Here is a 24,329-nt window from a genome sequence, read left to right on the forward strand (position 1 = left end):
TGTTTGAAGAATATCTCAAACATCTAAGCTGAAGCTGACATACTTAGATTGACTTACCGTGGTGTCTTCACTGCGGTGAGTCGACTGCTGCCGCTCCCCCGTCAACTCTGCCTGCGCCTCTCGCGGCGCTGGAGTACAGGAGTCGACGGAAGAGTGCTCGGGGGTCGATTTATCTCGTCTAGACTAGACCCGATAAATCGATCCCCGCTGGATCGATTCTGGTAGTGTAGACATTCCTTAAGGCAGTGAAGCTATTTTAACTTAACTTTTCCTTAAGGCAGAATGGGTCTCAGGGTTTGATCTCAGTATAGACAGACAGACACACACAGTCAATATGTATATGCACACAGACAGATTTGCTTTCAAAAACATCCACAAATCCCATTAAAGTCAGTGGGGTTAGCATGGGTGTAAATGAAGACAGAATTTGACTCATTATTTCCACATCATATATAAACAGCTATTTAAATGTACTTTTTTAAAAAAAGAAAAAAAAGAGAAGAAAATCTCAGCTATTGAGTAAACAACACCTGCATACTCATCCAAGTATAATGATTCTGCAGCAGACACCTATGTGCCTACCTGTACATCAGAACTCTCCACTGACTTATCACACTGCATCTAATAATGGTTTATAACAAAGATGCACCAACTACTTGTGTTCTTACCAAAATATAATACACTTCACACTTGTATGTTTGTTTTAACTGTTTATTTACCTTCATACTTACCTGTATATATCCCTAAAAACCACAGATAAGAATTTTTAATATAAATAAATAAAAGAAAAATCAGTTGCTACAGTTCTGGAGCAATGCACCGCAAGCCAGAGATAAGCCATGTTCAATCCAACACTGCATGCCTGCCAGCAAGGAGGAGTCCCATTTTAAGGCCTCGAAAGCCCTTGGAAAGCTGTTACTTGGCTAATTATGTTCTCTGTCAAACGGGTAAAGTTTCAGAGTAGTGTGCATAACAGATTAGATGCATGACTCCCAGTATAGTTAACAGGAGTTGTAGGTTTAACCTCCACCACACATGGCACTGTACGTGCCCCAAAGTATCTTTCTAAACATTACTGTATAAATAATGGGGCTGTTTGCAGTTGAGGGGAAATTAAAAACACAAATTTAACCCAACGGAAATGAACTGGTCTGATGAACTTTTTGTAGAGAAAAAGTGAAAAAATGGTAACATTAGTGGTTTAAAAAAACCAAAATGGACAACACATCTTTAAAAGGGGACAATTTGGCGTCTGCAGTGTGTACAAGATGTCTTCATACACTTTTCTGATTTCTTGCCAGTAACTATTCAAAAAAGACCACTTAACAAGCAAACAGGTCTTCAGCACAACAAATAATAAAAAAAGAGAGCAAAGCTTGTGCTATTTAAATACCATGAAACATTTTGCTAATCATGCACAGATGGAAGTACAGACGCTTCTGCCAGACGCCTTGTTCAGAAACTTTGCTCTATTTTTAATGATTTGATGCACAGAGGACCTGTTTGCCGATTAAAAGGACACCCTGCTTTTTATAAGGACTCCATTGACATGGAATTTAGTCAGTTAAAAAACATGAGAGCATTAAAGTAGTTACACCTTTCTCTGAATCTCCACTAATAATATTTGTAGTTTTACAATCACATTTTTCTGTTTTTTTAAAATGGCTCTCTCACCTGGGAGAACTGGCTAACTGACAATACAGAGCAAAGTAAAACTGACTACACACAAAGCTGTCAAATGCACTAAGTAAACAAACTGGGGAAAAGACATTTTTCCTGGTAATCTCCTTCCGTTTTAGTAATCTTAGGCGTTACTTGTAACAATAATAGGTAATCAGTATGGCAAAGGGAAGGGTCAGTTTTAAGTTGACAATGTTCCTTTAAGTCCAGAATGTAATTTTCATGAGGAAAAATTGTTTGACAAAACCTATTATTAATTGAAATGTTCATTACATTGGTGTGTTAGTCAATTACAACTTGAAAGTCATACTTGTCTGAAAATGCTGCATTGTAACAAGTAACATCTAAGATTGTTATAACTGAAAACTGTTAGCAACTCCCACCAACCTATTTTCTCAGTCTGTATATTATGTGCATTGACAGCATTTACAGGGTAGCTAATTTCACTTCTTCCCCATATCATACATTTTTACCCTTACTGAAATGAATCATATAAACAGCAACAAAAAATAGTATTTTCAGTTTCAGAAGTTAGTCTTTTTTTTTTAATCAAGTTGATGGTATCCATTTTCCTTTTAAACTTTTTTTAAACTATACCCTTGAACATTTTGCAACCCACCACTGCAGCACTGTGTTCCTATAGGAGAATCAAAAAGTGAAAACAACTAGAAACAAAAATGAAACGACCTAACCTATTCCCCTCATCCAAAATGAAGTGCTAAGAGTAATCACATAGCATGAGCACAGAAAATTAAACAAGATTTTAAAAATTATTTCAGTTTTAATAATCTAAGGTACTATTTGTAAGATAGCTAAAGAATTGTTTGTATTATACCATTGTGTATTTAAAATAAAAATCACCCTTTAATTTGTGGGCTGAACAGCACACAAATTGTATGACTCCCAACCCACACGTAGGCACACAGAAAGCAACTGAATTACTTTTAAACTGCTATCGTATAATATTACAAACAAGTGAAAAAATGCAACTAATTTGTTAAAGACCAGCTGACAATCCTGAAAAGCAAGATGACTGCTCAAGAGACACTGTAGGTGAAAGCCACATAAGACTGGCAGGGGCACACAGGTTTGAAAATACAATGTTCAGCCAAAGAAACTGGCATCGACAATGAAGCGTCAGAGGAGAAATAAGGATTTTCTCTTGAGTGAAGGGGGAAGGGTGCATGGAATGAAAGGCCTGTCCAGACAGCTCATTTGAACTCTAGATTCAGAACTTGATTATGACTAATAAGGAAGGAAGAGGGGTAGATGAAACAACACTCAAATTTGCACAGTTCTGCACATATTATTAAAGCTTTAAAATCCTTCAAATAAGAATGGAAAGTAGACACTAATCAAGCAGAAAAAAGGGGCAACAGAGAATCAGAATGCTATACAGGCAGTGAACCTGGTGAGACAGGAGTAGAAGTGGGTCAGGATACCTCGCAGCTAGAACTGCTGAGAAAAAGTGAAATTTCAGCAGAAAGGGAGGTAAGAAGACGAATTAATTGGCCAGCAAGGAAGCATAAAAATCTGGAAAAGGGGGTTGATAGGGTGAAGTTTTGTTTTAAACTTTTGTTTGCCAAGTTAAAAAGCTGAAAAAACATGTCCATCTGAAGCACAGAAAGGAAAAAGAAATACAGAAAACACTTGACTGAGGAACATTTTTATTCCCTATTTACGGTAAGGAAAAGCAGAGCTACAGGCTCATGTACACCAGCCATAAACAAGCAGTGTCTGATCAGCGATGCTGACCTGCCAGCAACAGTTCTGAGTTTAAAGGGCTCAGACTCCCTCTGGAGACCTTGGTCCAGATCCTACATAAGTTTTACATGAGTGGAGCTCCATTTAAGTCATCAGTTTAAGACATCAGTTTAAGACTGGTATAATGGAGTAGTGAATCAGGCTTCCAGTTTTTAAACTGCCGTCTTTGGCTTAGCACCTTACAAAATGCAAAACACTCAAAGTTCACATTAAACAAGATAAGGAGCAAAATATCTGGTTGTCGCAACTCATACTGGACAGTGCTATTAGTTTCAGTGAGATACTCTACCTAAATAAAAGCTTTTTAAAATGGCACCAAATACTATAACTGCTCCCCATTAAGTCTAGCCAGCTTACAGTTCAGAAAATTTGACAGTTATAGCTATAAACATAGCTGAAGTGTCTCTTGGTCTGCATTTCTTCCATTCCTTTTGTCCACAACAACATTCAACAAGTTGAACTCCTTACAAAGACTACTTCTGTTCAATGTAATAAAATGAATAGCCTATGACTATTGTCCATGCTGCAATTTTAATTTTCTTTAGGCTCCTTTCTGATTGTACTCTTAATAGATATCAGTTAGTGTCATGCAGTACAATCCTGTGAGAAATGTCCTTCTTTAACTCTGACACCACTTTAATTCACTCATCTTGCTAGAATATGTATATTTCTTGAATTCACAACAGAGCTGAAATCAACACGAGTGCAAGTTACTCAGTACTTCCTAAAACCTATACAGAACCTTTATGTCTCTCCCCCATCACAATAGTATCTCAGCACCTATAAGGCCTGCACTCTTATTTTGTCAGCTTATACAACTATGGAACAAAATACAGACTTTCTGGGGTGACAGCGTCTTCCTCCTTCCACCCTACTGATGCTGTAATGTCACATAGGCTATAGGACTACATGCCATATATATACGCTGCCCACAAGCAGAAAGATGCAATGTGATCTTTACTGATTAAGTTTCGGCACTATAGTAAAGTATAGGTTACTGGATAGTGACAAGTACCATCATTATCTTTTCCCATAAAATGGAATGTAGACCTCATATAAAACACATTCTATAGCCAGAGCTGCGAAATCAATTATCTGCCCAATATTTAATTAATCTACTACAGAGTTCATAAAGCAATCAGTAGCTGTTGTTCCATAACTAGGTAACCAACAAATACTAGGCCAGACCACCACAGCAAAAGCCCAAGAAAACTCAGCAAGGTTGACCTTCGGGGGTGACCTGTAAATAATCCCCTCAAGGGAGAGAAGTCTGGTGGGGCCACAAGTGGGAGGGTGGAGAGACCTCCCAATCCTACAGATCCAGGTGATTGACAGGAAAGATCTCCCGCAGATCCATGGAGGCAGGCAACAGGCATGGAAGAGCTTTTTCTACTTCACTGGTCATCACCCCCTTTGGCTGCCTAGCTTCCACATGAACCATGTTGCTGCTGGTGGGGTCCCCTGGTGGGGCTCAGCAGTAGAAGTGGAGGGAATTCAGGGGGAAGGACTACAGCTCCCAGTTGTATTACCTCCCATCCTGAAAACAGGGGTCAATCTATATTTTCATGCGGATGTCAGGAGGTTGGCAGCGATTCTGAGAAGACTTTATCTTGTGGTGATGTCATCTTTCTTCAAATCAGATTCTTAAATCTTAAGAGACTAACACTAAAGTAATCTCTCGCATTAAATGAAAGGTCATATTCCTACTAGACCATTTTACTTACAGTAGCTCACATCAGAAATATGAATGTGCATGTCTTTTGGACCTAATTTACCTCAGTATACTTTAGCAATTGCTAAGAACAATACCTTTTTTCAGAAGAAAATACAGTGGGCCAAATCCTGCAGTCCTTACTCAGGCAAAACTCCCACTGAACTCAAGGGGAGTTTTGACAAAGTCAGGAGTCCAAGATTTGGCCCTTCAGGAAACGTTGGGGTGTCTCCAAGGTACTGTGAAGAAGGGCCAAGATAGTTCATGAGACTGGCAACTTTTCCCCTTGAGGTAGCAAATTCAAAATCAGCTGAGGTGAGTGACTGAAAGTTTTCACCAGCTGGTAGCTGCTTAGTTGTCTTTGTAACATGAGTCTCAATCCACATCATAACTGGCACCTTTATTATAGGCTCAGCCATGAGCCCAAAGAGAATGAACGACCCCTGCTCTGTACAAGTGATCCCTCCAGATCAGAAATGAGGCATTTTGTTCAGGGTGAGGCTGCTTGCTACGATGCAGGTTGTACCTGTTTTATGGCTATGTCAATGATTTTAGGCCCAGATCCTCAAAGATATTTAGATGATTAACTCCCATTAATTTTAATGGGAGTTAGGCACCTACATACCTTTGAGGATCTAGGTCTTGGTTTGCAGGACTGGACATACAAGCACACTTCAAGACCACAACAATCATTTTCAAAAAATTAAATAGTCTAAAAATTCAGCCTTTTTGGGGGGAGAGTGAAAGAGCTTTTAGTTACCATGCCCCTTTAAAAAAAAAAAAAAAAGCATTTATATTATGTTCACAATTAGTGATATTTGGTAAAAATCAAAGTTCTACATATACAAATTTATATTGAATGTGTATGTTTACTGAACTGTACGTTAACTATTTAAGAAAGCAAAACATTCAATAGGAAGTTTGTGCAAAAAAAAAAAATCAAACTACTTGATTTTTCCCCCCGTTGACAATCAGAAACAACATTTCAGAGTCACAGCAAAAATAATTGCATTATTATTATAATTATATACTTGAAGCCACCTTTAATCAACTTAATTAATATTCCTTTCCAGGGGAAACTTTATTAAGTTTATTAACAGACTTAAAGTGGATTGATCTGTTTGGAATTCTACATTTTATAAACCTTACAAATTTGTAAAATCACTAATTCCAGTTATTAATTTCACAAAAACATGAGCGAAGTAGTATGTTCTAACACATTTTTCTCATTGATTAACTAAATCTATGACAATCCTTGCAATGACTGGGCAGGAGGGATCCTTACGAACTTCTAATAAATCAGCAAGTCAGATGATGCAATATCGTGCAAGCTAACACACTGCATACTTCCTGCTAAACTACAAGAAAAATAGCCCGATTCTCAGCTTCTCTGGTCAGATCAGCAAAAACAAATCTCGTGGTATCAACAAGCATGAGGCAATGGCATTCATTAAAGTTAATGTACAGCCCCAATCCGGCCCCCACTGAAGTCAGCGTTAACACTCCCATTGAATTTAACAGCACAGGAGCAAGCCCTAGATGGAGGAATTTCATAGACAGATATGTATGGGTTTCTGAAACCCACTTTGACCTTACCAGGAACTTCACATGCAGACTAAGGTCAGTATATATCCCCACGCCCAGTGCTGTATCTAAGCACTGCTGGACTCGTGTACCCTCAGGGAAGAGTGCAATATTGTAGTTAGAAATGAGGGTGCTGGACAGTTATAAAGCATTCCTCAGCCAGAAATGGGTGTTGCTGTGGCCACCACACCAATGGAATGTAAAAGGGGATGGAAGAAGAATAACGAGACAGGTAAAAATGGAGAAAACAAAGTGATATTTTTCCTTAAGTATCACTTATTTTGAACAATGTTGTAATAACTAAATAGAACACACTGAAATGTAAAATAAATATTAGACAATGTAAAAGATGGGTATTTCTTGTTTTTTGTTAAGAATAAGATTTTGTAAAAAAATTATTTGGGTGGAGGAGCTTTGCAGGGACTGGATTATGATGCAAAAAGATATGTTTTCATGAGAACTTATTTTTAACATCTTTCCAGGATTCTGTTTCATTCAGACCACATGGCTAAAATAACAAATGCAATTTATTTTTGGAAAATACTCACTATTAAGCCTACCATTAACTGTGAACTGTTAACGTGTTTTATTGTGGTTTCAATGTTCCTATGGCAAAGCTGCATTTAGAAAACAAAGATAACCCTAGTCACACTCCGTCTTTTCTCAAGCACAGATTAAACATGGTATTCTGCTCAACAAGCCCATCACTGTTAAGTAACTCATCAGAAAATAAAGAGGGAATTACCAAATGGGAATTGCCAAGTAATTAATTCTCTGAAGCAGATGACATACAACTATCAAAGGGAGGGGCTTTCCTGCTGGTCATATGTCAGAGGTAGGGCCTACTAAGCTGTAAATAAAAATGCATTTCATGTAATAGAGCTATGGGGTTTTTTAACTACCAGTAGCACATTGAAAATAAACATGAAATTCTGTTTAGTGCACTAATCCACTAAAATCTGTTTTAATGTAAGGAGGGGAGGGTTGCTCATGCATACAATAAAATTTCCAACTGTGCTGGATCCGCCTGCTGTTATCTGGGGAAGGCTACGCATACAGTACAGTACCAGAGAGGTGATGTGCTCAGGCACTAGGGAAGAGGAGAAACCCTTTTTCTATCACATTAATTTGAAAAAGCACTCCCTACTGGGCTGCTAGGATGTGACACTGACAATGAACAGCACCACTGGGAAAATATTCATTGGTAGAAACAAACTGAGCATGACAAACAGGAATTATCTTTGTAGTTTTACGTAACCATGTTTCTTCCTAAAAGTTGACTCTCAAGTGTTTACATTCACAAGAATATTTAAATACACAAAAAAAAAAACAAAGGCCCAAAATGTGTTGTTATTAGGACATTCACCACTGCATTCCAAAACATGGTGTTACACACTACAGGCTTGTCTACACAAACATTTTGTTCACAGCAAGCTGGGGTCTGACTCTATCCCACACCAGCCTGCCACGCATTAACTGGCCCTGTGCACTCTGCTGACACGCATTAGCAGTTCATTAATATGTTTTGATTTAGTCCTCTTTAAAACCAGGTGGCAGTGGTACCAAGGAGGAAGGATTTCAGGTCTCCTCTTCTCCTACAAACACATTGTCCACCAGTGAAATCCCAGGACCCATTTACCTCAGGTGGCTGATCCTTTTTAACCTTAGTCATAGAGCCCCAAGTTTTTCACAAATGCAAAATAGTATGAAATAAAACAACAACAAAATTATGCAGCAGCAGCAGCTCCTGTCCCTCCCCCCTACCTCCGCCTATGAGCCAGACCTGCTGCTGGCCGCCTCCGGGGCACAGCGCGGTGTCAGAACAGGTAGGAACTAGCCTGCCTTAGTTGGACAGCACTGCTGGCGAGACTTTTAACGGCCCAGTCGGTGGTGCTGACCAGAGCCACCACGACCCAGTGGCTTCCATTCCACGACCCAGTACTGGGTCGCGACCCGCAGTTTGAAAACCACTGAGCTAGACAGTGTTACCTTTCCCAGTATTAAACTTTCAAGTCCTATCACTTACAACCCAATTGTGCCTCCATGATGCTCTGACGATGGCAAAAAAAACTCTGCCAATATGGTCCGATGGGAAAAAATCATTCTTGACCCCAAAACAGGTGACTGGTCAGACCCACCCCACCCTAAATAACACAGCCTCTACACTGCACCCACCTAGGCCTTTCCCATGACCCGCTAGTGGGTCAGAACCTACTATTTGGGAAACATTGTCTTAGAGTAACTTCACTACTGAGTTAGCCTGAGGTTTTACCCAGCTGGTGGCCTAACACCCCATCCATCCACACACACACACAAAAACTTCTCTCCTGAGCCAGCTGGGAGTATGGGTTGGAGCCCAGGTTCTGCTCTCACTCAGGCTGGTAACCCACCCACTTTGCAGTGAGGATGCAGGGTAAACCATTAAAGTGCTGATAGTCCTTCATTGCCTTCCCACGATTTCCCTGTGTGCCCAGAAGGACAAACAAATTCTCCCACAATTCACTGGGAAACAGTCTTAGAGCAGCTAAGCTTAGCGCAGCACAATCAACCACGGAATAAGTTCCCAGGGGCTCTAGCGACACACATGGATTTCTGCACCATCAGTGAGGACACAGAAACACAGGTATGGCTGCTCACACCGGCCTAGGCTAACCTGTATGCTCATACCCAGATGCCATCACCCAGGCTAACTCTGCCATGAAGACATACACCCTCCAGGTGCATGCATGTACAAATCCAATAACATGCAATTATACAACCTGCACACACAAAAAGATGAGTGTGTGCACACGGGTGGTGCGGATGTGCAAAATCAGAGACCATTTCTGACATTTTGGTCCTAAAAATAAAAAAAAGGTTCAATGTCACATTAAAACTTATTCTGCCTAACACCTCTGAGATGATAAACGTGTTTCTTTAAAGTAAGTTAAAAATGATGGGCCAGATGTTTCTCCACTGCCTTGCATCTTGTGTAGCCATTCACATCAGTGCAAAGTGGGTAAAAAATACTATCAAATCAGAATGGTAGTGTTTTCATATTCACTTTGCACAAGTGTAAATACACATACAAGATATAAGACAGTGGAGAATCATCTCCTTGCTTTGTATACAAACCCATTTATTTACTTATGTTACTACTAAACCTTATATTGTTAAAAGTGAAAGAATTTTTTTAATTGCAGTTTCTTTGTTATTTATGCTGTTCAATTACTTTTTTCTTATCTTTCTAATTAGAAAAATAAAATCAGTTTCACTTTCGGGTTCTGAATGTTGCAATGTTGATAAGCCAACCAGTGCAAGAAAATGTTTCTGTGGAATTTCAAAATAAAGAAGCATTTCTGTTCATCGTCAGTTTTATTAAATCTTTGAAAATTTATATTTGGGGCTACATGTAAGTTGACAATGTCCTTTTAAACCTGGTGTATACATAGCTATTTATGTTACACTGATTTTTATTTTTCAAAAGAGCACTTTCAATTCTTAAAGTCATGGTCAAAACTTCTCTCTCATATATTCCATTTAAAAAGTGACATTGAAAAACATCTTTTTAAAGTAAAAGCAGGAACCCTGAACCATGGCTCAAATCCTGGCTTATGTGACAAGAGAACACGACTTCAGCATTCCTATCTTAAGCACATCACAAAACTCCACTCAATTTATCTACATCAGAATACCTTCAGACAATTTGGCATGAGACTGGCAGGCTTTGTTCAAGAAAGACCTAGGAATGATAGAGCAGAGGTATAGAGTTGTGTGGAGAAGATTGCAAAGCGCTTCCCTGTGAAATGCCAGTCTGCACTATTAGTTCTTCATTTTCATGTACATTAAATTTACTCCCACACTTAAATACAAAACAAACAATTAAAAAATTAAATGTGATTTCCAATTACTATCCAATTATACCTAGTTCAAATCCATCTTCATTTTCCTGGTACTCTTAGCTCAGTCAAAATCTCCACCACCGTCTGTTAGTCCTCCCACCACTATGGCCTTCACATGTAAAAAGAAAAAGCAGAACCAGCCAGTAGATAGAAGAAACACCAACTCTGCACTCTCAAATGGCCAGCAGGGGGCATTAATAACTTCCCCATACAGACAAATCACATTCTCCTTTTACTAAAAATGATTTATATAAAACCTCTGTCTATAAACAAGCTGTAAATGAATATTCCACATATGTTAGAAACACACCACATTTAAAACCAGCTGAACACATCTTACATAAAAGGGATACCATGTTAAGCAATGTATACCCGTAGCTAATGAAACGTCACAAAGTACAGTAAATGAATTGCTACAAGTGGGACAGTTGCTACAGAGTCAACTAGATGTCACAATATGATTAACAGATATCACATGAATTGAACAGTGGAAAAGATTAAAAGGAACTCTAGCTGTTAAAATGTCCAGTATTTCAAACAAAATTCTCTTAACACAACTGTTTAAAAGGAAATGGAGTCATTTGCCTACCTGAAAGGAGGCAATGCATGCTCTGAACAAACAAACACTAACTCTCCCTATGTTTTTTAGTTTTAGTGAAAATTAATCAAAGACAGGGTTAAAAAAAGCTATTTTAATAACTTTTTTATTCATCCTGATGTCTTTATTCAGGCAAAATGATTATTAAAGTCAGTGTAAGTTTTATCTAATAAGAACAGTACACACTCAAGACTTGATCCTACAAATTCTTAAACGAGTGACTTTACTACTTTACTTGCTGCCATAAATGGTATTATTCATGTGAGTAAAGTTGCCTGTGTTTGTGTTTGTAGAATTAAGCCTTAAGTAAGGACTTCCGGATTTGATCTTATGTGTGTTAAATCAATGGTGCCCAATATTTTGTCCATATGAGGGACACAAGAGAACATACCATAAGCCACCTGGTTTGCATTTAGTGGAGCAGACTGCAGCCACCCTCCTCCTTGGTAAAATAGTAGAGTAGGAGAGGGCTATGGTCTCAGCTCTCATCTTTGACCTGTGCAACTTGTCTGTGGCCGCTGGCCACACTACAGAACTCAGGGTGACCAGACAGCAAACATGAAAAATCAGGATGGGGTAGGGGGTAATAGGAACCTATATAAGAAAAAGACCCAAAAATCGGGACTGTCCCTATAAAATCGGGACATCTGGTCACCCTAACAGAACTCCATGGGTCACATTCCATCAGTTGCAACGCTGGGGATCCCTGTTAAATCAAATGACAAGGATAATGTCTGTAACCAGCCAGCGTCCATCTAGATAACTTTTACATTATTTACTCTGATACACACTGGGCTTGATTTTGATCTCACTCTGGAGTAAATCAGGAGTAAGCGCTGAAGACAGTGGAGTTAAACCACTGTAAAACTGATGTGACTGAAGAAACAAGCCCACTGTATTCAAAAACATATTTGGTCTAAGGTCCATTAAGACAACCTTAAGCATTCTGTGTACAAAGAAAGCAGTATTATATTTGTATTATGCATATGGCTAAGAATCAACTGTATTGGACATAATAAGGTTATTTTTATGCAAAATGTTTACTTAATAATTATGATATTGTTTTTAATGCAATCACAGGAAATATCAGATGCTAGAATATTCAAGGTGACTTAGCAATACATTATGGGTAATACAATGTGGGCATACTTAAATTTGATTAATATGCTATAAAGCACTACTTCTTCTAGCTATTAGTTAGGAGCCTTTTCTGTGTAATAATTTCTATAAACAAAAACAGTTTTACAAAACCTGAGCTAATTCTGGACAAATGAAGAGCTCTGCGGAAATGTTAATGCCTTGACAAAAAGATTTGTTCCACCTGATCTCCAAGCCAACATCTGCTATCAAGTAAATTTTCTGAAACTGAAGGGTGAAAATGTGTTAGGGTGCTTTATCTGGCAATTTAATTCTCAAAAAGAATAATCCTCCAGAGATGTAGTGGTTACAAACTGCCCCCTCCATTCTAGATGATTACTGTAGACCATAAGAGGCATGTCTTTACATGCAACTACATGCTTAGACTACTTCCCTTTAAAGAACAATACCCCATCCTGCAGTCACAATAAAATGTAAATTTATGTACTGCACACTTCACTATGACATACTGTATACATTAAAAAGTTATTCCACTACAGAGACTTTCTGATCAGCTTTTCATCAACAGAATACTATAGTAACTCAGTTTTCTGGGTTTAATAAAAACAAAAAACGTACTTTCAGTTTCTGAATCTAATTCCCCAGCTTAATTTGCCATATTATTTAAAAGAACAGCCTATTTTCTTCCTGCAACCTTTATATTTTTGTTACCATTAGCAGGATAACCAATCCCAAGTTCTTAAAAATCATGAGTCAGGGCCATGAGATAGACTTAAAAACCATGAGACTCAAATAAATAAGAACATTTGGGTTCTTTTTATTTGCAGTCTGATTGACCCTTAAAGGCTCAACACATTTTCAAGCTCTTCTCCACAAACATATGAGGTACAAACTTACTTTTAAAGTTGGGGGGGGGGGAGGGAGAGAAAAGAACAAAAAGCTGAGATTGTCCTGTAATCACATCACTGCAGAATCTGGGGATATAAGCAAATCACCAAGGATCACAAAACTTGCAATAATCCTGAGAGCTGTCAACACTGCTTAAACCAGAGTAAAAGAAAGACTTGGGTATGTCACTAGTGACTGGTTATCCATGGTTTTAAGCAGGGCCAGCCCTAGACCAAATGCACCCCAGTCAAGCAGTGTCTTCGGCACACCAGCCTCTTTCCCCCCACCATTTGTTAAACTTTTGAATACTTTATACCACCCCGAGCCTAGCATCCCCAAGCCCTGCATCCTAGACAGTCACCTGCCCCTAAATCTGGCCCTGGTTTTGAGGGAGAATCCACATGCTTTCTACACAGGAGGAAATCAGGAAGTTGAAAAAGGCAAAGAATCTGCAAGCAACACAACCCACAACAACAAAACAAAAATTGCCAATAAAAGTACAGGATGGATTTCCATTATTTTATGCATGGCAGTCTATGACAAAGCTCAAAGGATGAAAGCTTTTTATACATCTCATAATCTTTTAGTAACCAAATACATTTTGACCTAAGGTGAGATAAGAACCACTGATCTGCAACGCAGCATCCTACAAGGCTGAGATTTGAGACACAGGTAATATGATTTGCTGACTTGGGTAATACCATAATAGTTGTTATTTATTTATAAAGCACCCCCATTCCTGGTCATGTTGAGGTAGAATAATTTTGTGTCAAATGAATTATAAAAACATTTTAAGGTGTCCAGGTTTGCCAAAAGAAAGGGCAGTGTACACTCATGAGAGAAATAAAAAGCATTAAATCCTCACCTTGTTCACAAAGCATCTATGTGAAGACAAAAATGATGGTCGTCACTGTTCTATGGGAGCGAAGAAGAAATTCACAGCTTAAACTGCTTCCTCATCTGGCTTCGCCGGCAATGTGACTGTTGATCTAGAAGTTGAGGAGATGAAAACCAAAATGAAAAAAAAAAATCAGTTAAAAACCAACCAACTTAGCAGCAGCCATACAAGTGCCAAAATAGTCCTGTGAAGATTGTGAGGGGTTCTATCCAGAGCAGAATAATTCATAATACTGAGGGTCAAAAACATCAAAAGATTACAGAGTTGTGTCTGAGTTACAGAAGGATGGCAATTCACTTCCAACAAGTGACACAACTAGAGTGAAAACCAGGACTCAGAACAACAAGCCTGTACTCAAAAAGCACATTGGTAAGTGTGCTGTTTACATCTTACACCAGCTTGAGCCTATCAGGGACATTTATGATCTTCACTGGCTCACTAGTACATCTTCATGAAACACAAAAAGGATCTACATTTCATGGGTGTCCAAAAAGACAAGTCATTCATGCACAATGTAGCTGAAATGACTAAAGATGTGCACTCACATGTGTACCCATTCTTGTGTGTGTTCGTACATGGCCACTCTTCCTGCCAGCAACTATGACACAGATGTGCACTGTCTACTGCAGGCTGGGACTAAAGAGCGTATGGTTCTGAGGAACTGACATGTGGCAGAGAGCACAGCCCATTTACTGTGTCTCTATGTGCTTTCCAAAATGTGATATTGGTGAGATCAGAAAACATAAGTCAGTTGTGATGACAGTCTTCACTGGCAGCAGAACACAATTTCTTTGAGAGGCATCATCCAAAAAGCAGACCATATTAAGGGGATCTAGATAAAAAAGTATTAGATTTTGTGGCATTTCCCCAGTTCTATCGTCTTAATCCTGGCATGCTGGAATTAATGCTTTTTACTGGAAATTCCCAGATAATATAAACAGAAAGTACACTATGACAGAAATATTTTTCTAATTCCATATTTTTAATCATTAAAAATTACAGGGAGCCAGCATCACAATTCTGCTGACATCACATATCAAACAAAATATGTTTTGCTTTTCCACTTGGAACCTCACCAAATATTTTTTGTCACTCTTTTTAGCAGGACTACTATTCCTCTGTCGTGTGGCAGTTTTGTGTTTGAGTTTGAGAGCATACTTATGGCCCCTGTTCATCCAAGGACTTGCACACATGTTTAACTTTATGCCAGTACTTAAATCCATCCTTATTCAGCAAAGCACTTGCAGGATTTAAGCATGTGCTAAAGTGTTTTTCTGGATTGGGGCCAATAACACATTCATGCACATAGCTATTCATAGTAGAATACAACACTATCACACAATATAGTTGTAGGAGAAAATATAGTAAAGTAATAGCTAAATAACAAATACACTAAGCTCAAGAAGAAACCAGACTTACTTGTCTAGTTTCTGTAACTTCCAAATACACTTTTGTCTGCAGAGTTGTTAAAATTTATATATATATATATATATATATATATATATATATATATATATGCAAAAAATATATCTCAGCTAAATCAAAATGTTACCACCTTAAACTTTTTCCCCACATTTTTTAAAATGTATGACTTTTGAATATCTGTTACATGCCAGAGCCCAAAAACATTTTGTGTGTGTATGTTCTCCCTGTCCAAAGACAAATATACTAATTTGTCTCACTCAAAGTTCTTCATGAGGTAAAATTAAATGAGCAAGTCAATATTTTCAGTTTTAACAGCTTAGTGTATTAAATTTCTTAGATGCAAAATTCACTGGCATAGAGCACACCATTTCTTGGGTCTGACATGCTTTCCTATACCAAGCCTGCTGTACTTCTGTTTGTCATGCTCATTACATTTTGATTTGTTAAAGTAGACCTGGTTATAGCAGTCTCAGCAGAGAACTCCAGCTGAAGCTGTTCTCTGAACTGATTAAGTTGCATGAACTCTACCTGAAAAATCTTCCACAATACTTAATCACTCAAAAACCTGTATGATCAGCTAGCAGCCTCATAGTGGGCTGTCTCATATTCTGAACTACAGTTGAAACCAGGGTACATTTCAAACCACATATGCCATTTTTATATACATTTTTTAAACCAAAATATACCTTGTTACTACACCTATTCGCAGACCACAGCAAAAGTATTATACTATATGAATAGCAATACAAACATAGTGGGTTACTCCTGCTCCCTTTGAAGTTAATGAGAGTTTTGCCATTGAATTTCAGTGGGAGGAGGATCAGGTCCTGAGTTTTGATTCTCTAGATATATTACTAATATAAACTATTTTCATATTTCAAGTAATTAGATGCTTTTCAATTGGCTGCATTTAACGGTCTATTTTTTTAAAAATTAAGATGAAACAAGGCTATCGGATAGATTACAAAAAGTGTTTTTTTTCTTGGAGGCAAAGGAAATTCAGGCCTGTTTTAAAAGCTCCTTTAAAAATCACACCATTTTTGTCAAGCTTTTTTACACTGAAATCCAGGGGGAAATTTGTTTTTCACAAGTTCATATAACGCATTTTTTAAAATACTTACTCTGCAATGCTGTGAGCCACATTATAAGCAATTTGTATAAGAAGCATGATTCAGTACAAAGGATCGTGCAAACGGCAGGAGTCGGTTTGTATGGTTATTTGACTTTCTCCAGTCCCATTTTCCTAATCCCCGCCATACCTAGCCCAAAACCAAAATGACTGATGAATGTTGTACAAGGATGATGATATAACACCCTTATTTTACAAAAAAAAGAAAAAAGAAAAACAAAAAAAAAGAAAAGCCCAAATCAGCCAGTGCATTAAAGAGTTGCACTTCAGAGTGAGAAACTGTTCATGAACTTCCCCATGAGAAGAAATTCCTCTGCTTGGCAGACAGACAGAAACCTGCAGGCTCAGTTACACTGCAGCTGGGATTGTGAGCTGGCAGGCAGTGCAAGATTTGACCCACAGACAGGCATTACTCCTCTTGTTACCTTCTCCAGTCTCGTACTTCAACATGAGAGCTATTAAAATGCCTGTTTTATTATTATATTTTTTGGATACTATTAAGCTCCAGCAGTTAAGGGCCTGATCCTGAGAGGTGTGGAGTACTGAACCACTGGGAATTGTGGGTACGCGTCACTGCTCAGAATCAAGTCATTAAAGCCAGAGGTCTAAATTCACCATTGGTGTAATTGGGAGAAATGTGAATGGAGATGTTAGCCACTTATGCAAGTGGTGAATTCAGCTCCTCTAGCACAGTTCTGAAGTCCTTACTCCAGTCAATAGCAGTTTTGCCTAAGAAAGGTGTAATAAAGACTTCATGGTTACACACAACAGGACAGATTCTGAGCTCCAGTACTTTGAATGTGTCCCACTGGAATCACTCCAGATTTACACCAGTGCAATAGAGAGCCACATTTTGGCCCATTTTTTAAAAATATATATATTGTTTCTTAAAAGACTAATATAATAGTGTAGTATTCAAACATGGACATTAAAGACAAAAATATTCCTCAGTCAAATGTATTTTTAAATCGCAGTAAACAACCTGAAGCTCTTTATATTCTTAAAGTGCACTTTTTACACTGGAGAAAAATGCATTATAAACACTGAAGCAAAAGGCCTTCAACTGTATGCGATGATGAAAAAATATCTTCTAAAGTAGTATGAAAACAAATGTGAAAGAGCTTACTGTTATCAGAAACAAACTAACCAGTATTGAGTCTGTCACAGATAAAATAGCCTTGGGGTTTTTAGTTGGTTTTATTACAGTATATATACACCCTACGTTTTTGCAAGGTGAAAATGCAAATTCAATTACCAAATAAAACATATCCAAGGCCCTGAGTCTACGAAGAATTATGGACATGCTTAACTTAATACACTATCCGTTAAGTAATAATGGTGATGTGAATTATCAGACACTAATAATTTAAGTCAGAGCATGTAAAGTTAAGCAACACGTATAGATTATGGCAGATTTGGGGCCTACAATATTAACCCTTTTAATGGTGACATTTTCACTACTTCATACGTATGATTTCAGCCTTCAAATGGTTAAACACCCAACAAATCAAAAGCACCAGATTGCAAAAGAAGCTTTCAGATACGCTTGGGAAAAACTTTTAAAAATTAACAAAACATTTGTTGATTCATTAACAATAAACACGGGTGGAACTGGTAGAACGATTTCATTAGCTAACTAAATATATTTGCATACTCTGCACACATGTAAAATCTGACAGTCCAGTGCTGTAACAGCTCAGAAGTATCTTTCATAAAAGTTCAGTGGTTAGGAAATGTCATAATATGCTTAAATATTCTCCAAGAAGACATAGAAGTGAGCTGTACAGTCTGTCCAACATAAATACTGTACATACGCCACTTGAGGTATCCCAGTCACAAGACAAACACACCTGAATGGACGATGAATACTGTCTGTTACCATGGCAGCCTGATCTAATTACATGACTGATCAGGGCTAGAGTAAGTGCACTGAAAACCTATAGCACTGACATGTATCTACATGACGAGAGAGAGACAGACAGAGTTGAAGAGAACCTATGAACCTTTGCCTTCTATAAATGATGATGAGATTAAAGCCATCCATTTAAAAGAATTACTGCCTGAAAAATATTGGGCCATTTTCATGAACAAATTGGAGGGCAATACTATAAAATCATAACTTACTATTAAAAGGTACCTTGCAGCATCTCAAAAATAACTACAGTGGGATTTTTTCTGTCACTCTCAATTATCTCTCCCTCATTCATAACCCTTGCTCCACAGAGCTATAAAACTGAACTGTCTTCACCACCCAAACAAACAGAGCTACATTAACATGAAATCTGAATTTTCCCTTAACTGAAGGTTACATCAGAAGCTAAAATGAAAAGACCTTGACTTCTCTAACATGTCAGCAAAGTAACTGGCTATGCCTGAACACATCTGACCTGTAACTAACCAATACTGCATAACATATATAACAATGATCATTAAATATTAAATATAACTTGCATTATGAAATATGCATTTCTTTATCATATGAAACATAAAATGTTTCAAAAACTAAGGTAATCCACATTCACAATTCCTTATTTGTACATAAAGAATATTTGTAAGAAACAACTGTTTACATCATTATGTTAATTTCTGGGACATAATAAGGAATGCTTACAATTTTTGCTAATTGTATCTGGAGTCCAGGATCACAGGGGAGAGATGCAGTTTGGAGTCCCTATTGCACAGCATACGGTAAACAAAATAAAAATAGCTTGGCGTTCTTCTTATCCATAGTACATTATATAACCGGCTTCGGACTTGTTTTCTTTCTATTATTACTCTTCAGTAATTTCCCCCATCTTCAATGGCATGGAAACAGTTCCCAATCCCGTCTTTTTATTATCATCATCATCATCACTACTACTGAAGGAGCCAATGTTTTCTAACAAATTTTAGGTTAATCTCTAATAGTATTAGAAATTATTATATTCCTTGATTGGTTTGTATGTACTAAATAAATGATTATTCTGTTACTGTGTTTTATTTAAAAACCAACCCAAACAAGGGGAGCTCAGAGTCAAGAGAGCAATGCATACCTGCAACATAAATTAAAGAGAATGCAGCAGCCACAGACACAATCAGAAATGCAGAGAGAAAAATATTGCTATATCCAAGGATAATCACATCAATTCTTTAGCACCAGAGGCTGTTGCTAATCCCCTCTGAAGAAGCTAAATGGTCTCTTTGCTTTTAGCCAGCCCCAGATCTCCCTCCCTGGCAGGGACTGGAGGAGGGTGAAAGCAGGAGAGGCTCTGTAGACAGTGTGAAGGGGGAAAACGGGACACCCAGGCCTCCCCTGACCCCCCGGCACTAGCCCTCCTCACTCACTGCTGGAAGCGCCAGCTGGTGTCTCTAGCCGGCCTGGGCCGTGAGTGCAGCGTAGTGGGTCCGCTGCTGAGCGCATTCCCCGTCCCAGCGCCGCCTCTTCCCCCTCCTCCTCGCTTCATTCACCCCTCCGGCAGCCACCCTGACCCAGCCCGTACTACACAGCCCAGCACGGGCTGGCCCGGCCGGCGGCAAAGCCTCCCCCGCCGCAGCCCGCCCCAACCCGCTGTCGTGCAAAACTCCAGCCGCTCTCACTTGCCTCCGCGCCAGCTAATGCACCAGGGGCAGCCACAGCCAGAGCCCGGCAGCAGCAGCAGAGCGAGTGTGAAAACGCCACCCCTCCCCAGCGCGCGCACACACACACACACACACACACACGCGTCCTCTCTCCTCCCAGTTGCGGGCGGCGGGGCTCAAAGCAACCCAGACACAGGGGCTACGGCTGTCTCCTTGCCTGTCCCCCTCCTTTCCCCTGCCTCCCTACCCCCCCCCCGGAAGACATTTCTTGCATGCACAGAGTGCAACGAATTCCAGCCACCCCCCAATGTCCCTCCACCTCCCCCCCAGGATCGCAAAGCCATTTTCTGGCCTCCAGCCTTCCCAGGGCTGGGCTGCAGGAAGGCTGAAGCCCCGGTGTGGGGTGGCTCGTCCAGTCCCCCCCCCACCCCGGTGTTTCTCCAGCTGGAAAGCGCTGGAGGTTTTCAATCGAAAGGAGGACAGACGCCGGGGAAGCAAAAAGCAGAGAAGGAATAAAAAGCCACTTACTGCCAAGTGTCAAGGGAGGTGGGGGCCGAGAGAGAGACTCACACACACTGTCTTGCTAGCTGATCACAGGGCTTGGGGGCGGGGGGGTTATGTTGGTTGTCTTTTCTCTCTCTCTCTCTCTCTCCTTCCCCCTGCAGTGACACAGGTCCTGGATATCTCCACCACTGTAGTAGAAATGATGTCTGCGGTACAGCGCTCTCTCTCCCCCGCTCCTCTCTCTCCAGTATGTAAATGTGTAATAGAAGCCAAATATGGAGCAGTTGGCTGCCTCTGCAACAGCTCAAGGATCCTACTTCATGCAAAAGGGACGGGGGAAGGGAGGAGAGGAGGAGGAGGAGGCGGCACGGCAACACTTTGGCAGGCGGCCAAGAGAGCCACACAGATTATTGCATACGCACCACAGAGCCGGGCCAAGCCAGTCTTAACCCTTTACACGGCTTCTGCCCAGTTACGGGAAGAAAGGGGGGGGGGAAAATGTGGTGGGGTTTGTTGGTGTTTCTTCCCCCACTTCAAAAGGCAACGTTTGCCCTCAAAAGCACAATTAAAATAACACTGATCATCCACAGAGCTTCTCTAAAGACGATCATCTTGGGGATCTCAAAGCGCTCTGCAAACAGTAATGAAGGTGACCAAGAGATTCACTTGTTTAATAGAAGAGAGCCCACTAGGGATGCCTGCTGTCCTTTGGAAATGGTGGAGTGCTAATTTAGGGAACTCCTGAAGATCAGCCACTCAATCTCTCACCATGAGGCCTTGAGGGGATCGTTTTCCTAATTAGTATTAGTCTTCCAGGGACAAATCTTCAACTCCTATTGGAGTTGCTTGGCAAAAGGTGCCTACCACCTAAATCAAGTCCCAAATGACCTTTACTCAGATCCCTTATTAAACAGCAAGCAGGGGCGGCTCCAGGCCCCAGCACGCCAAGCGCATGCTTGGGGCGGCATGCCGCGGGGGGCACTCTGCCGGTCGCCAAGAGGGCGGCAGGCAGCTCTGGTGGACCTCCCACAGGCATGCTTGTGGAGGGTCCACTGGTCCTGCGGCTTCGGTGGAGCATCCACAGGCATGCCTGCGGGAGGTCCACCGGAGCCGCGGGATCGGCGACCGGCAGAGCACCTCCTGCAGCGTGCCGCCGTGCTTGGGGCGGCGAAATTTCTAGAGCCGCCCCTGACAGCAAGGCAGCAGATAGATTTGGACCTTGTATAAACAGATACCTTTGGGTGCTGACCACCTTTCCGGACTCCCTAATACGCACTGTGCCAATTACACTTATTCTGAGGCTGAACCTCTCCCAACTATTTATTCCTCAAAGTAGAGCAACTTACCTCTCCTCTCTTGCGTCTGATGAAGTGGGTATTCACCCACGAAAGCTTATGCTCCAATATATCCGTTAGTCTATAAGGTGTCACAGGACTCTTTGTTGCTTTTTACAGAATCAGACTAATACGGCTACCCCTCTGATACTGTACCTCTCCATGATACTCCGGCCTCCGCTTGTTGCCCAGTTCTATCCTCCTGAAAAAATGACACAGGCCTCAAGGGCCCCATTACCATAGGTTGGGGGGGGGGAAGCGGAGTAACACATTTAGATGTAAGAGCCAAAAAGAATGTCCTCTCTGTTGACCCCTAGGCTGGATTCCTAGAGAAAAACACAAGAAAAAGAAACTTCAGTTAACAAGAAAGGAACAGAATAGCAAAATTAAAACTAAAAATGTTATTGAAGAAATGAATAAAATCAAGTTCCATACCTTCAAGAGCACCAGGGCCTCTGTGTGTGTGTGTGTGTTCATTGTAATATACACTAAGCCCACTGGCAAGGCAGTGGGGTCCTAAAGGAGCTACTAACTCTCTGCTTGGGCATCAGCACACATGGGGGCATAGTGTGAGAGCCTCTCTCTTAGCTGACCCACTGGGGATTGAACCAAAGGCATGAGCTGATACAGTTTGAGATAAAGCTCTGTAGCTGGGGGTATAAAAACCAGAGGCCTCTCTAGATACAGGCACGCTAGGCACCTGCCTAGGGTGGCAGATCTGACCTGGTAGCCCCCCGTCATGATGAAGGGGTGATTGGGCCAAGCCTGAGTGGCGCTGTGACCCTATGTGCCAGGGTGCAATGCCACTTGCTCAGATTTGGCCCGGCTGCTCCTCCATCATGATGGAGGGGCGGCTGGGCCAAATTTGAGTGATGTGGAAGGTGGCACGTTGACATGTTGCTTAGGGTGGCAGACTGCCTTAAACAGCCTTTGATAACAACTCATTTCATCTCTGGATCAGCACAGATGGAGACTAGTAACACACTTACCAGTGGGTTTCAATACCAGGGTTAGAACATGCACAAGGCAGCTTCTGATGCAGAACAAAACCATTCAAAGTCGGCAATGGGGAAAACCCAAAACTGACATTATGCACATGCTCCAGGGAGCTGTGCTGGGCATTGTGGGATAGGTGCAATAATCCACAGGCCATGCAATGCTTGTAGGGAGTGCTGTGCGTGGACCCTGAGCACTGCTTGTATCCAAAATAGGGTGACTAGTGTTGACACTCTGCAGTGCTGCAACTTGTACCAGTTCCCTCACACCAAGGCAAGTTACAATATGGCAGTTTTCTAGTGTAGACACACCCCATGTGTTGGTGAAGTGTTTCTATAATCTTAGTGGCTACATGCACAAAAAAAAATCACGACTCTAAACTGTCAGTTTCTGTGGATAGATCTGCAAGGTAATTCCTTATAAAAATAAATATGTTGCATAATTATACTATAATAGCTGAAAAGAATGTGGTAATAACATTGTACGAGTCAGCGATTTTGATCAATAGGCAATAGAATAGCATATACTGTATATAGCATAGCTTTATAAGGCATAAAATCCTTTATTATTACAATGACTAAAACTTTAGTTAAGGTTCCATCATATGTAACCTGATGACATTTTCTGTTTTATGAGTGCTTTGGGGAAAGGAAACAGCAACAGGCCAAGACATTTGGAGAGACATGCAACTCAGCACCTCAAAGTAGTGAATCTGCAACAGCAACAGTCAAGCAGACATCAACATCATCCTCACCCCGCTAATGCAAGATTCATTGATTGAATCAAAGGGAGGGAGTGAGGGAGTGTGGATTACTGAAAATCAAGTGAAAGCTCTAGTCAGTTCTTAAAGTGGTCTGAAAAAGTGGGGTGGGGGGGTCTATTATAATCTGGGAGCAGCCGCTTTGGCAAAAACCGTGCTTAAAATGCACCCCTCAGTGACCTGACTTGATTAAAACAATTTTTTTTTGACTGGGTCTGCAACCCCTTGCAATCCCTAATCACATACACTCACTTTAAGCACTGCCTCTAGTGACACTTCAACCCCTTCATCTGGGCACAGTTTTGAATATGCTGCATTCCCCCATTACCTTTTTTATTTCTCTAGTTCAGGATGTTACCTCAGTAGAAAGGAATCTCTCATTCTATGTTCACCTTGCCAACAGGTGTGGCACACGCAGAGAAAAAGAAGCCACGTTCATGCTGAAGCAAGCTCAGGGCAACCTTCTTCTTTGCAGCAGATAAACATGAGAGCCCTGTGTATATCTATATTATTTGGCTATA

The 24,329-nt window shown here is 40.4% G+C and overlaps 1 protein-coding gene across 8 annotated transcripts in view; it reads right to left on the bottom strand.

The window, feature by feature from the left end:
• The window catches only part of ATXN1 (ataxin 1), a 291,406-nt gene that overhangs the window by 253,834 nt on the left and 13,243 nt on the right, over positions 1-24,329 (bottom strand). For 6 of the 8 annotated variants that reach the window (XM_045008279.1, XM_045008280.1, XM_045008285.1 and 3 more), the window contains 2 exons: positions 22,209-22,378; positions 14,070-14,193 (listed from right to left, as the gene is read on the bottom strand). The gene's annotated coding sequence lies outside the window, so the exon portion shown is untranslated. Of the gene's footprint in view, positions 1-10,642; positions 10,730-14,069; positions 14,194-22,208; positions 22,379-24,329 lie in introns of those variants that run through there. The other 2 variants (XM_045008282.1, XM_045008286.1) reach the window with 2 other exon arrangements.

Source organism: Mauremys mutica, chromosome 2 (genome assembly GCF_020497125.1).
Source record: "Mauremys mutica isolate MM-2020 ecotype Southern chromosome 2, ASM2049712v1, whole genome shotgun sequence".
NCBI classification, from domain to species: domain Eukaryota; kingdom Metazoa; phylum Chordata; order Testudines; family Geoemydidae; genus Mauremys; species Mauremys mutica.